Source organism: Urocitellus parryii, chromosome 1, assembly GCF_045843805.1.
Source record: "Urocitellus parryii isolate mUroPar1 chromosome 1, mUroPar1.hap1, whole genome shotgun sequence".
NCBI classification, from domain to species: Eukaryota; Metazoa; Chordata; class Mammalia; order Rodentia; family Sciuridae; genus Urocitellus; species Urocitellus parryii.
In genome coordinates, this window is record NC_135531.1 from 113,813,869 (window position 1) to 113,828,292 (window position 14,424).

Sequence of the window (14,424 nt, forward strand, 5' to 3'; positions counted from 1 at the left end):
ATTAATGTATTAACCCATTAAATCCAAGTTTTCAATTCTGCAACTATTTAAACAAAATTGATACAGGCTCATTAAAATAGATTGGAAATCATAAGCTAGAGTTTATAAATCCTTTACATATATTTTCATATGTATATATATGCTTATATATTTTTCAAACCCTCTAATCATTCACCTACTTTTTCAAAAGTATAGAACCCTAAACATTTTATTTCAAAACTTACTGTAAGTGATATATTTGTTGCTCAGTTTAAGTTTGTGTAGTTATCCCCAAATCTGGGACAATGAAACTTAAGGGGTTAACATCTGTGCAGTTGTCATTAGTCTCAACAATGAAAGTGAATTATTGAGTCTCTATATGTTAGAATAGAAAAATTTGACAGGTCTGAAATGATGAGTAGCACTCACATATAAATCAGATATTCAGAATATGCTTATGTGTAATATTTTACATTATTTAAAAATATACATGAAATTAAAAAAATGTTTTGACTACTAGTAAAATACCCTAATTTAAAAATACTGCTTTGAGAAATCTGATTGTAGAAGTAGGTAGAAGTAGATTCTAAATACATTTAGAAGTAGATTGTAGAAGAAGGACAGAAGATAATCTCTATGGACAGGACATGTGCTAGATCTCTTCTCACTCTGACTGATTAATCTACTGTTTTCTCTTATAAAATGTTTTTACTAGGTGGGCAAGAATGAAAGGAAGCATGTATTTTATAAATTATTTACTGTTTAATATTTATTGAGCCAGGTCAGGAAGGATTGCCTCTCCTGATAAAAGAAGTAGACATTTATTTATTTGTAAGTGAAGATAGTTGCAAGATTTTACCTTCAGTAGATCCTGCTTCACACTTGGATGCTACTTAATTGTTAATAAAATTATTTTAAAATTTGGACTTTGTATAATTTACCATTTTGACCCAAATCAATAGAACACCCAGTTCCTTATAAGTAAATATTCTATCTTTTTTAAAGACTGTTGACAGGAGAAGAATAAAAATGGCTGCCTATTTTTCACTTTTTGAACAAGAGAAAAACTTGCCTCTAATATTATAGTAATACTAGGATTTTCTTGACCTTGCTAGTGGTGCCATCAACTGATGGTGGTGAAAAAGTATGTTCCCCATAATCTCTACCAACTTTGTTCTATGTCACTCCAAATGGACATAAGAGTTTAAATAAAAACAGCATATTTACTATGGAATTATATACATGTCCCTGAGTTAGATCCAAGCATGATACTCTATTCCATGTAGTAATTCTGGAGCTGCTATGGAAGTTCAGGAACTATTGGCACATTGTCAATCCTCAGCATAAGCTGATAGGATGCATTTGACAAAGAAGGAGAACCAAAGGTATAGTAAATATTTCATGTTTTTGGAAAAAAAACTGACCTTTAGCATATTGACATATTTCTGTTTGAAGTCATTGATAATATGTAGACAAAAAAGAAAATGTTGAAAGGAATTTGAGGTATGTAAATGAAAAGTAACTATAAGGTATACACCACAATAAAAATAAATGTATTTAGAATTAATAGGGAAGTTCAGGGTTTAAGACTTTCACTTTAATGAAATTGAAGAAAAAAGATTCCTTCATTTATTATCTCTTGGATAGAAATTTATACTAATTATCTGAAGTCAGAGCTAATAATTCCAATCTGGCAGATATTAGTTTTTTAGATGTGAATTTTCAACATGAAAAAGTATTTATTGAATGCTTTTTTTATTCAAGTAGATTATACAAACATTTCCACACACTAACTGCACATATTTGTGCAATGTGCTGCCAGAGAGAAGCAGGTAAATAAAGCATGAAGGCTACAGATAAGACACCTACACATCATCGTGACACCATCCACAGTCTGTTTGAGAACCACTCTCTTTAAGAACTGTGAAATTGCACAGAAAAGGTAAGAAGGAGAAATGGCTATTGCCTTCCCAAGTATTAGGAATATAGGAAAAAAAATAAATTCAGTCTTTTCCTCATGATGTTTGCTGCCTTGAGGCAGAAGCAGAATTAGACAAATAATTATGTGAATATTTAATTTGTCACCTGTGCTAAGAACAGTATAAGGAAGAAGCATACATTCCAGGAGAATGTGGAACAAAGGTCTTTATCTGGTCTGAACTTTCAGAGAAGGAGTTTCTCCATTTCCAGAGGAGATAGAATCTGAGCAGAGATCTGAGGAAGGTAAGCCAGAATTGGCAAGTAAATAATTTATAGAAGAGTTGAAGAGCCTGAGGAAGAGAAAGAAGCACTTAGAAAGTGAATATCGTGCAGGCCGCAAAGAAGGGCTTGCAGTACAGTCTGAGGTGGGAATCTAACAGTTTAGAGCATAACACAATTTGAAGAGGAGCAATGGGAAAGATTGTGTCAAAGGCTGTGGTCAGATGAGGTCGTGGACTTGGATGTCTTCCTCTTATCCCTCCCATGGTACCTGGGCTTTACTTGTGGTGTTTGAGAACTGTTGAAGCCATCTGAACAGAGGATATAACCAGCAGTAGGACATGTAAATTTTACTCCCTTAGGAACGTACATGATGTATTTGAATGGCAAGGGAGAGGGTGTTACTGGACCTAAGAGGAAACTGAAGGAAAGCATGTCCTGTGATGGTAAAAGGAGGGCTAGGCTTACTGGTTAGGGTAAATGAAATGGCAAAAGTCAATCTGAGGCTTTGAATGAGGATTCGTTTGGTTTCTGTGTCAGAAGTAGGGAACTCTTGGAAAAGAAGTTTTTGCCTATAGACATGTGAATGTGATTTATAAATTTAAGCTAATAAATGCTTATTTTAAAGGAAATCATAATACTGATCAGTGTAATGAGCAATCTTGTGAAAATTTTATGTAATATAAATATAGAGAAAAATCTATGTTTTCCTTCAAATGTGCTGATTTGAAAGGATTGTCAATTAGCTATGTGGAGAAATCACATTTTTAAAGCTTTTTCCTATTTGTTTGTTTGTTTGTTTGTTTGTTTTTCTACTGTTAACAGGGTAGGATTGTTAAAGAGATAAAGAAGAAATATGCAGCAAACAACAGTTGATGTTGTGACTCCTGCCACTTTGATAGCAGCCTAATGACTACCTATTGGTTCTCTCCTGTGAGTCAAAGGACCAGGCTACTGCTAGGTCACTGAGTCTCCCTTTAACCAGGCACTACCACACACATTTATAACTACTTATTTATTTTGTTTCCAGAATCTTGATTTGTACCCCTCGTCAACTTTCAAGTATTCATCCAATTCACTTAAAAAGAATAAAGAATCAACCAATCCTAATTATGCCTAGAATAACCAATCAGGTTGAACCAATTCCAAGCCTCTTAAAAATTATTTTGCATTTATTCAACTTATGAAATGCCTTATTAGTTCACAATTGCTCTTTTGTCTGTTCTTAGAAGTCTTTATCTGTTTATCCATCAACATGAATAGAGTCAGCATGTTCACATTTTGTCTTCAATTGTGGAAGTTTAGTAAACTGATTCTCAGTTATTGAATAAATGCATTTTTATTAGTACATACAGTTGTACATGATATTGGGGTTCATTTTTACATATTATACAAAAATGGAATATAATTTGCTCCAATTTATCACCAGTACTTTTCCTTTCCTTCCTCTCTTCCCTCCTTCTATTTTCTTCCCTCTACTCTACTGGTCTTCCACCTATTTATTTACAGTTTTTTTTTTTAAATTAGTGCTTTATAGATATACATAAAGGTGAAATTCATTATGGTCTATTCTATACATGAGATAGTTTGGCCAATTTCATTACACCATTGAACATGTACATTTTTCCTGGACAGTGTTCTAAGACTATTCCTAAACCTGGCTTAGAAAATACACTTTATTTTGATCTTTTGAGAACTGAACAGAGTGATTGTTTTGAATCAGAGGAGAAGTAGGTATTTTATCATTTTCAGGATATTTGTCTCTATCCACTTGAAGCATAAATTGCCCTCAGTTTAGCTTGGAGGAGCTTTTGAAGCTTAGTTGGAGAGGATATGTGGGGGTCAAATAATGTGTTGCTCACTACTACAATTGCTGTTTGGGGGGTCAGTTTTATACTCATAAAAATCCTGCTTTTCAATTGAGGCTTTTAGGCCCATGTGTTGACAACAATAAAAAGATTTAACCATCTAAATAAGTCAATAACCTGTGATTTTTGTTTTTGCTATTTTTCCATTTTGAAGATGACACAGATAAAATTGGGTGTAATTTGAGAATAGGATAAGATTAGAGAAGCAAATGGTTCAATTCTTGCCATGCATGAACTTACTTAGTCATGGGTCTCTGCTCTCTCCTCTGAGGCACTTATGGTAACTTGTATGTGAACTGAATATGATGATTCCACTTCATTGGATAGAGAACATCCATTTATAAAAATACACTTCAAAGTAAGCATAGGGTAGACATAAGGTTTCCCTTCCATAAAATGCTTCAAACACTTCTGACCAATAAAATTTAAGGTGGAAAGACTTAAACTATAAAATCTCAAAACTTAACAGGTTGGAAATCTTATGAGGGATCCTTTGGCAAAAGGCACAATAGTAGCAATCAATCTTCAGAGATACTGAGTTGGATTGGGATTTGGATGAAAGTAACAATATATATTCTGTCAACTAGGGATAAAGAAGATAAGTGTAAACTCTGTTTTTCTCCAAGCTTTGAATTTTGACTCATTTTGCTATTTTTATTGTGGTGTAAAAAAGAATTTTGTTTTTCTATTGAATATTCCATCAGAAAATGATTTCTCATAGAAATATAGGCAGATTTTAATAAAAGAGTATTCTCAATTTTCTTTACTATAGCAATAATGTAAGCCTCTGCATTTTGGACAATATCATATTTTCACACCTTATGAAAATAATATACTTTCTCTCTGAAGTCCTATAATCCTAAAAACCTTGATAATAGGTACTCCATAGTGAATGACTGAAAAAATGTTAGGTTTTAACCTTTGATTACATCATAAACATCCTGGGGAAATTGCATTGAAAAAAGTGTTCATATAGTATATCCTATAGTGTCTTATATTGTATTGTTATGCCCAAAACATTTTATGAGTATTTCCTTATATAATCAGAAAGATCAAAATTGAAAATCACCTGAAAAACTGTTTGAAAATTTTCTCATTTCCTTTTTAAAATGGCACACTCTAGTTTAATAGAACTCAAATAAGGAGATATAGGGAGGTTTTTACTTTTGTTTGTTTCATTCCTTTTACTGATGCAACTTAGCCTTGAGACAATTTTTCTACTTTGCAATTCAGAAAATAGCATTGCCAGGGTTCTTTATGAAGACAAATTGCCACTAGGTCTTGCTAGGCATTAGGGTAAAAATTTTTATTTTTTGAAAGCTCATATAGGGTATGTGGCCACAACTGAATTGTAGTTAAGGACTAAAATACACTATTTGCAGGTATATAAATGTTAATAAATGTCTTAAATCATTTTCTATTTTGAAAGCTTACTGACTTTTGTACTCTATCTCTTGAAAAATAAGTCTTATTTTGAAGAGATATGGCCTTCCTGCTGTGTGCACATAATTAGCAGTAATGGGAATTAGACAAGCATACTTAGTGCAAGCTCATTCTTGCTTTAAGTTGTGCTTGTCAAGTGGGGATATAAAATGAGATGTGCTGTTAATGCTTCAGTGCATCATGGACATATGGCAGGCTTTTAGCAAAGTGGCACCCTGGAAAGATATTTGCTTATCCTTCATACATGGCATTGAGACTCACGGCACCCTCCTTCTCCTAATGCCTAAGACAGTGTAGAAGAATAACAAGAAGCTAATTTATGACCTAACAGAAGTTCTTCATTGATCATAAATTAAGTCTAATATGAACCTTCTTAACTGGTAAGGCTAGTTAATGCATTATCAAAATATTTTATATTCTAAATTTTTCTATATAGGACTATAATCAAACTCCCACTAGACAGATTAGGAAGTATAAGATGAGGAAGAGAATGTAGAATGTAAACATTTTTTTTTTGAGATTTTATTAAGAGTCCAACACTATTTTGTTTAATCTTTACCAGGCACTTTTGAGACAGTATTTCCATTTTTTTTAGATGAGGAAATGAGATGGCCTTGTACTTTGCTAATAATCACAAACTCATGAATGACAAGTTTGTCATTTAGTCCCAAGTCTATAAGACCATGCTCTTATAGTACCAGTATTGCTCAGAGCTCTTTTCTCACCCGGACCTTCTGCATTTCCTGATCTGGAAGAATGAAGCTAAAGTTCTATAAAATTTATGCTCTGCTTCTCATAACCTATTACAAAATATTTTTCCAGTGAAAAATCACATCTTCTGATTATACAGTTAGTAATTGCCTTTCAGTTTTCTCCCAAAATACAGTGAGGATTTTGGATTTGGTTCAAAACCTATTCTGTGCGAGTCCTTTTATTATTCCTATTGATTTCAGTATTAGTAGGAACGATTCATCCAACTTCCTCAGAATTCATTGTGGTGTATTTATACATAGACAGTATAATTTGGTAGATTTTATTTCTCTGTAGCTCTTCATGTCCTAATTCCCTCTCTCCCCTTTTATCCCCCTCCTCTACTCTATTGGTCTCCTCTCTATTTTTCTGAGATCCTTTTAAAAATTCCTTTTCCTTTTTCTTCTCTTTTCCTTCTCTTGCCTGATTGAAAGAGTCAGCTCCATCAGATATTCGGCTCATGTGTGCTGTTCAACGTCAACTTCCCCAGCTTTTGATGCTGGCTTTTAGGAGTGTGGTGGCAAGGGTCGACCCAACTCAAACTTTAGTTCTTTCAAAAATAGTTTCCATTTCTTGGATTTGAAAACTAGTATAAGCATGTCTGTGATGTAAACAAAGTCTTCAATATTTGGAAAAAACATCTCCTCGTACTTGGAAGCCAATAGCAGACCTGTAATCCCAACCAACAAAAGCTTCTAACAGGAGATTGGCTGAACCTGTGAAAATCAATCCATGACAGTAATGTGCATGTACAGATTTCCTGCAGAAGCCTAAACTTGGAGTGGACTTGAACCAGCCAGTCTACCAGAATAGCATATATCCATTTATATCTCTTCCATCTAAGAAATGTGATTAATGGATTACAAAATCTCAAGCTGTTTTAGATACTGGTAGATATCCTTAACGTAGTCACTGTAGAGCTGAGGATTTTTCCAATCCTCTTTATGCTTGTCTTTGATTTTGCAGAGCAAAGAATCAGGAAATGCTTGGTAGAGGCTCTCTTCCTCCATGGGAACATCCTCAGGTGTTGGAGAAGGATCCTCTAGGGCCAACATTTCCATCTGTAGCAGTTTCACAGAAGTAGTAGGTTTCAGTTGTTTGTTGATATTTGTTGCTTTGGTGGGCTGAACTGATACATTGGTGTTTTGAGTTTTCTTCACTACTTGTGCTGCCTGGTTGTAACTATTTCCAATTTCTTGTAAAACCCCACACCTAATAGTTATAAGACTCTTAGCTTTAGAATTAAATCCTGTGTCAATATGCTCTAAATCAGTGGATACCTATAGGCATCAGAGCAGGGCCATTTGGGAAGAAAAAGACAAGTGTGCCAGCCTGGCCCAGGGAGGGATATGGACTGGAGGGAAGTGGAGCTATTGTCTGTGGTGCAGTTGGCCTGCACTCCCGGAAGGCACAGCTGGAATATTCGGCCAAGTCTCCTTGTTCTAGGATTCATCATTATATATTCTTATTGGAGAGTTCTCTCTACCCTTATTTAGTATAATTGCTTTCTCTTCTGTTTGCTTGAACTTTTTTAAAAATACGAATATTCTGTTCATTTCAAGAACTAGTTGCATGGATTGTCTTTTTTCAGCCTGTGGATCTTTGCCTATGTGTCTCTTGAGAACAGCTATAATTAGATACGTTTAAAATTCATTCTGCCATTCTATATATTTTAATTGGAGAATTGAGATCATTTATCATCAAAGTTATTGAGGAGCAATGTTTATTATTTCTTTCCAGTTTGATTGTTTCATATATTTAATTAGCTCCTAATTTACATTTTCTTGATTGCTCTTCTAGTAGCTTCATCCATTTGAGAGCTCTGGGATTTGTTCTAAGGTTCTTCTGCTTGGAACATTTTTGCAAGCATTTTCTGTAGTGTTGGTTAAGTGGTCTTGCATTCTTTTCATTTATCCTTATATTGAAAGAATTGTGGGTTTTTGGTTTTTTTTTTTTTTTTTTTTTTACAATTCTAAATGATAGCTTTGCAGGATATAACTATCTTGGTTGGCAATTGTTCTCTTTTGCAGCTTGGGTTATCTAATTCCAGGCCCTCCTAGATTTTAGAGTCTGAGCTGAATGATCAGAAGTCAGCCTTATTTGTTTTCCTTTAAATGTGACTTGATTTTCTCTTGTGACTTTTAATATTCTATCCTTATTCTCTGTGTTAGATATTTTGATATAATGTATTTTATGGAAGTTATTTTCTGCTGTTGTCTATTTGGTGTTCTATGTGCGTCTTTTTGCAGATGTCCTTCTCATTCTTAAAGTTTGGAAAGTTTTCCACTGTTATTTCATTGAAAAAATTCATAATATAATTAACATGCATTTCCATGCCTTCTTCAATTCTAGTGACTCTTATGTTTAGTTTCTTAACATTGTCCCTGTTATTGTTTACTGGGAGTTAAGGTTCATATACCCTGTCTTCAGGGTCTGAAGTTCTTTGGTGGTGTTTTCAGGTAAAATTTCTATTTAATTTATTTTGTCTTTCATTTCTAGGAGTTCTGATTGGCTTCTTTTCAGAATCTCCCTTATTGAAATTATCTTTTATCTCCTGTGTTTACACTCCTTATTCTTTCTTTCTTTCTTTCTTTCTTTCTTTCTTTCTTTCTTTCTTTCTTTCTCTCTTTCTTTCTTTCTTTCTTTCTTTTAGATCTTCTTTTTGCTCAGTAACTATTTTAAAAGTCAATTTTTTTTTGTAATTTTTTTTCCTGAAATTTCATCCCTTTCAATAACTATGGGTTCCTTTGCTGGAGAATTTTAAGTTCTGTGGAGGGGGAGTAGATTTGTTTGCTCTTATCTGATGTTTTCAGAGGTATTAGACTTGTACATATGCCAAAATGTATCGCTCTTCCTCTTTTATGAGGGGGCCATTTGTCCTGTACTGTCAGTGTATCTTAGTGTCACAGATGCTCACTGACATCCAAATGTTAATTTCAACCTCCAACAACTTTTTGAAAGGAGAGAGTGCAAGTAACAGCAGTAGTTTAAAAATAAATCACATATTAACATATACTATAAAAGTATTTTATAAATATCTATATATTTCTATTAACTGAGGAGAAATTGGGTGAGGACTAATATAACATAGGCGAAAATGGTTACATGCTAATAATTTTATGCTGAATTTGAAATGGGATAAAAAAATAAAGAGGGGGAAAAGTAAAAGAAAAGAAAAAATGCAAAGAAGATAGTGGGTAAGGAGACAGAGGTTAAAATTCAAGGAGTGAAGTGGGTGCAGAAAACGAGGTTGATGTGGAACAGTTGTTGTAAGAGAGACTAGTTATTAGTTAACATCAATCAATTAATATGCTATTTATCACTCAGAGGTTCAGATTAATTATTGCAAAAGTTTTTGAAAATAGTCTTTTGATTCTATTTCTATTTTTAGAAACTGCCAGCTGTAAGAAAGACCTTAAAATATAAATCTATTTTGATTTCAGCTCTTCCTCCAAGTCAACCAAACTTGTTAGATTGAGTATTGCATGCATATTTCAATCCCCTTGTTATGGTTTTGATATGAGGTATCCCCCCCCAAAGCTCACATGTGAGACAATGAAAGAAAGTTTGGAGGGAGAAGTGATTGGGTTACTGCCTTAACCTAACCAGTGAATTTATCCTTAATGGGACTAATTGAGTGGTAATTGGAGGCAGATCTGGTGTGGCTGGAGGAAGTGGTTAAATGGAGCCTTGGCTTTAGGGTATATATTTGTATCCAACAAATGGAGTCTCTCACTCTCTCTCTCTACTTCCTGACCACCAGGTGAGCTGGTTCCCCCTGCTACACTCTTCCATCATGATGTTCCACCTCACCTTGAGGCCTGAGAAATGGGGCCAGCCTTCTACGGACTAAGATTTCTGAAACTGTGAGCCCTCAAATAAAATTTTCCTCCTCTGCAGTTGTTCCAATGGGGTCTTTTTTTCACAGTCACAGCTGTGAAAAAGCTGACTATCTTTTTTGCGGGGAGTGGGGTGGGTAAACTGTTTTTCTCTTTCAAAATGGCTTTGTTGTCTTATCCTGGGTGAGAGTGGAATCTGTCAAGGCATTGGGTCAACAAGCTTATCTTCTTTCTTTGTAGACTGATCTGGCTTGAAATGTGCCTTTTGTCCTTGTGCTAAGCTTGGGGAGGGGTGGGCTTGGGATATTGCATCTACTCTTCTCCTACCCAGATTCCTGTCCTCTGTCAGACACACTCTATTTCACAGATCAGACTGTCAGATTCCAAATGAAGCACCCTTTGTTCTTCCCCAACCTGCCATGCCCAGAAGGGTGTTCTATGCTCAGAAAGGGGCTGTTTGGCACCAATGATTCAGTGAAAAGTATTACCTATGTGGGTTTTGGCCTTGTATATTTAAAAAGCAAGTATCCAACAAAAAAATAAAAAATAAAAAAATAAAGAGATAATAAAATGTGAACATGGAGGAAAAAAAGAACAAAATGAAAAACAGTGGTAAGCTGCAGGAATTCCAAGTCAGCTCAATAAGTCCTTTCAAGAAGTTAGTGCTTCCCTATCTCTGATCACCCCTGAAGACTTAGGTAACTCTTGGGGATTGCCATTTCTCTCTCCAACTAGGAACTTCAGGCTTTTTCCCTGGTAAACACAGCCTAGCTTTTTTGAATTTATGATCTGCTCCATTTGTGGATATGTTGATTAGCATCTGCTTTCCTTAAGCTCCTGGAAAAGTGTCTTTCTTCTTGAGGAAGGAATCCTTCCCCTCCCCTACTGAGCCATAGCATGCCTGACAATACCACTGTCCTCCATTGACTTCACTAATTCTATTGATTTCTTTTCTAGGAAACAATATTTTTGTTTTCCTCTGAATACTAGTTCACTGAGTTATCACTCAGCTTTCTCTCCAATTTCTCTACTTTGGTAGAGAAATTTCTCTACTACTGTAAAATGGCTTATTTAATTCACTCTGGGAAAGCTGCTAAAACACGGTGAATTCTTCTGAGCCTCCATCTTGGAATTCTTTGGTCTCATTCTTTTACTTATCGATATCCATTTTTCTCAGAAGTATTTACCAAAGAGAGGGTCTTTGGCTAAATGTGTTTTTTGACACATTTTTTGAAAGTCATGTGGCTGTAAGTTTGTGAGTTTATTTCTGAGTTCCTTATTACATTCCAATGATCTATGGGTATGATTTTATGACGGTATCTTTTATTTTTGTTACTATAGCTTGGTAGTACATTTTGAAGACAGTTTGTGTGTTATTTCCAACTTCATCCTTTCTTGCTCAAGATAGTTCAGCTAGTATTTTTTTTCTGCTTCATATGAATTTTAGGATTTTTTCTATTTCAGTTAAGTATGACATTGATATTTTGATAAAATTTGCATTAAATATGAAGATGCCTTTGGGACATTTTGGTAATATTGATTTTTCTAATCCATGAACCCAGAATGTCTTTCAACTTATTTACTTGTCTTCAGTTTTTCCCTTCAATTTTTAATAGCTTTAATTCTAGAGATGTTTATCCCCCTTGGTTAAATTTATTTCTAGTTATTCAATTTTGATAGCTATTATAAATGAGATTGATTTCTTCATTTTTTTAGACAGTTTGCTACTGATGAACAGAACACTAGTTATTTTTGTATGTTGGTTTTATAGCCTGAAACTTTACTGAATTCATTTATTAATTCTAATATGATTAGGTGAAATCATTAGGGCTTCCTACATTGTAATCATGTAAACTACAAATAGAAACAATTTGACTTTTTCCTTTTCAAATTGGATGGGTTTTATTTTATTACTCATGAGTATAATTTCCAGTACCAGGTTGAATAGAAGTTGCAAAAATGGGCATCCTTGTTTTGTCCCAGATATTACCAAAAAAAAAAAAAAAAAAAAAAAGCATGCAGCTTTTCTCCAGTATGATCTTATTTGTGTAGTTTTGTATTCTAGTACTTTTCTTCTGTACCTAAAGTATTGAGAATTTTTATCATGAAGAGAGGTTGAATTTTATCAACTTATTTTTTCTGTGTCTTTTGAAATGATAATACGGTTTTTGTCTTCGGTTAGGTTGATGTTAACTATTCCACTTATTGATTTATGTTGAGCTATCTTTACTTGCTTGGGATGAATCCCACTTGATCATGGTGAGTGATCTTTTTAGTGTGCTGCTGAATTTGACTTGATAGTATTTTGCTGAGAATTTTTGAATCCATGTTCATTGGAGTTATTGCTTAGGCTTATTTAGACTCTGACAGTTTCTCAGACATTTCTTGTTTTTCATGACCTTCACAGTTTTGAAGCATACTAAAATAGATATTTTATAGAACATTCCCAGATTGATAATTGCCTCATTTTTCTCATGATTAGGCTGGGGTTATGGGGTTGCAGTTGGAAAACCAGAAAGGTATATGCTATTCTCATCAAATAATATAAAAGATACTTTCTATCAACTTTATCACTGTAGATGTTAAACTTGATCACCTGGATGTGGTGGTTTTTTTTTTTTTTTTCAGTTGTCTCCTCTAAAAAGTTATTGTTTTACATTCCTTTTCATACTGTATTCTTTGGAAGCAAGTCCTTATGCACAGCCAAAGTGAAGTTTTATGCTTCATTTCCTTGATGGCAGAGTATCTATAGAACTTATCTGGAATTTTTATGCATGGGAAATTTGTCTACTCTTTACTGTTAGTTTATTGTTTAATCATGTATTGGTATCTGTATGCACACAAAGATATATATAATTTGTTATAAAGCAATATTATTTATTTGTTTGCTTAAATTACTTTAGCTTTAGCCATCAGTAGCTCTTTTAACTCCATTTGACCTCCCTCTGCCCATGGTTGTAGAGTTTCTTTGAGAACTTCCTTGCTTTTATGCCATTACAAGTTACTCTGGATTTTTCTTGTGTATTTTTTTTTTTTAAAGAAAGAGGGAGAGAGAGAGAGAGAGAGAGAGAGAGAGAGAGAGAGAGAGAGAGAGAGAGAGAATTTTTTTTTTAATATTTATTTTTTAGTTCTCGGCGGACACAACATCTTTGTTGGTATGTGGTGCTGAGGGTTGAACCTGGGCCGCACGCATGCCAGGCGAGCGCGCTACCGCTTGAGCCACCTCCCCAGCCCTCTTGTGTATTTCTTATTCCAGTCCTAGAATCAACTCTTACGCCCCCAACAAACTCTAATTATTTCTATTGGAGAAAGATATTAGAAGCCAAGGTCTGGAGAGTAGGTGTGATATTGTCCCTGTATATTTTTGTCAATCTTTATGAATTCTGTCTCTAAAGTTAGTCATTTCATCTAAATTTTTCATTTGTTGGCATGAAGTCTGTTTTCATCTTCTCACTAGGTAGTAATGGCTCTTCAAACATTTTGGAGTTTGGTGACTACACTTGGCCTCCAATGCGTATTTTTACATTTTATATTTTCTGGGCCTTTTCAGTTGACATTAATAGAATGAAAACTGCTCAAATAGTACTTCTTACTTTACAAAGCCCTATACCAAGAATTGTGAAGGTTTATGCTTTGCTTTCTTTTAAATGGGACAATAAATTGTGTGTGTGTGTGTGTGTGTGTGTGTTTGTACACACAAGAGGAGAGAGAAACCAAAACAGCATGAAGGCTCTCAGAAACTTATCTTTGCGAGAGTAAGCACTGGATAGATTCGTGCTTCCCACAAAAATTTCTTATATTTAACGTTTTTCAGCTACTTTTAATCTAAGCAATTAAGGAAACAATTTAAGTAGATTAACTTTGTAGGAATCACTTAAGTTTGGGCTTTTGCCTTTGATATAAGTGCTCCTCAAAACTGCCTCATGTCCCAGCAGTGGTTTGGTTACTTTTTTTTTTTTTTCTGGTACGGGGGGATTGAACCCACTTAACCACTGAGCCACATCCCTAGCCCTTTTTGTATTTTATTTAAAGACAGAGTCTCACTGAGTTGCTGAGGCCCTCACTAAATTGCTGAGGCTGACTTTGAACTCACAATCCTCCTGTCTTAGTCTCCCAAGTTGCTGGGATTACAGGTGTGCCCCACCGTTCCTAATGGTTTAGTCACTTACTAAAGGCAAATTCCTGGATCCAATCCGACAAACAACTGAATCAGAATCTCTGGGGGTAAGTCCCAGAAGACTATCCTTGTAACTAGCTCCCTGAAGAAGTCATAGTCATTGAAGTTTGATAACTACTTCTTTAAATTAACTCCTTGCTGATCACCCACAGACTGGTTTTACCTGATG

At 34.6% G+C, this 14,424-nt stretch overlaps 1 pseudogene; it reads right to left on the bottom strand.

The window, feature by feature from the left end:
• Nucleotides 1–6,619: 6,619 nt before the first annotated feature.
• LOC113188051 (G2/mitotic-specific cyclin-B2 pseudogene) lies at nt 6,620–7,543 on the bottom strand (annotated as a pseudogene).
• Between the last annotated feature and the right edge of the window lie 6,881 nt (nt 7,544–14,424).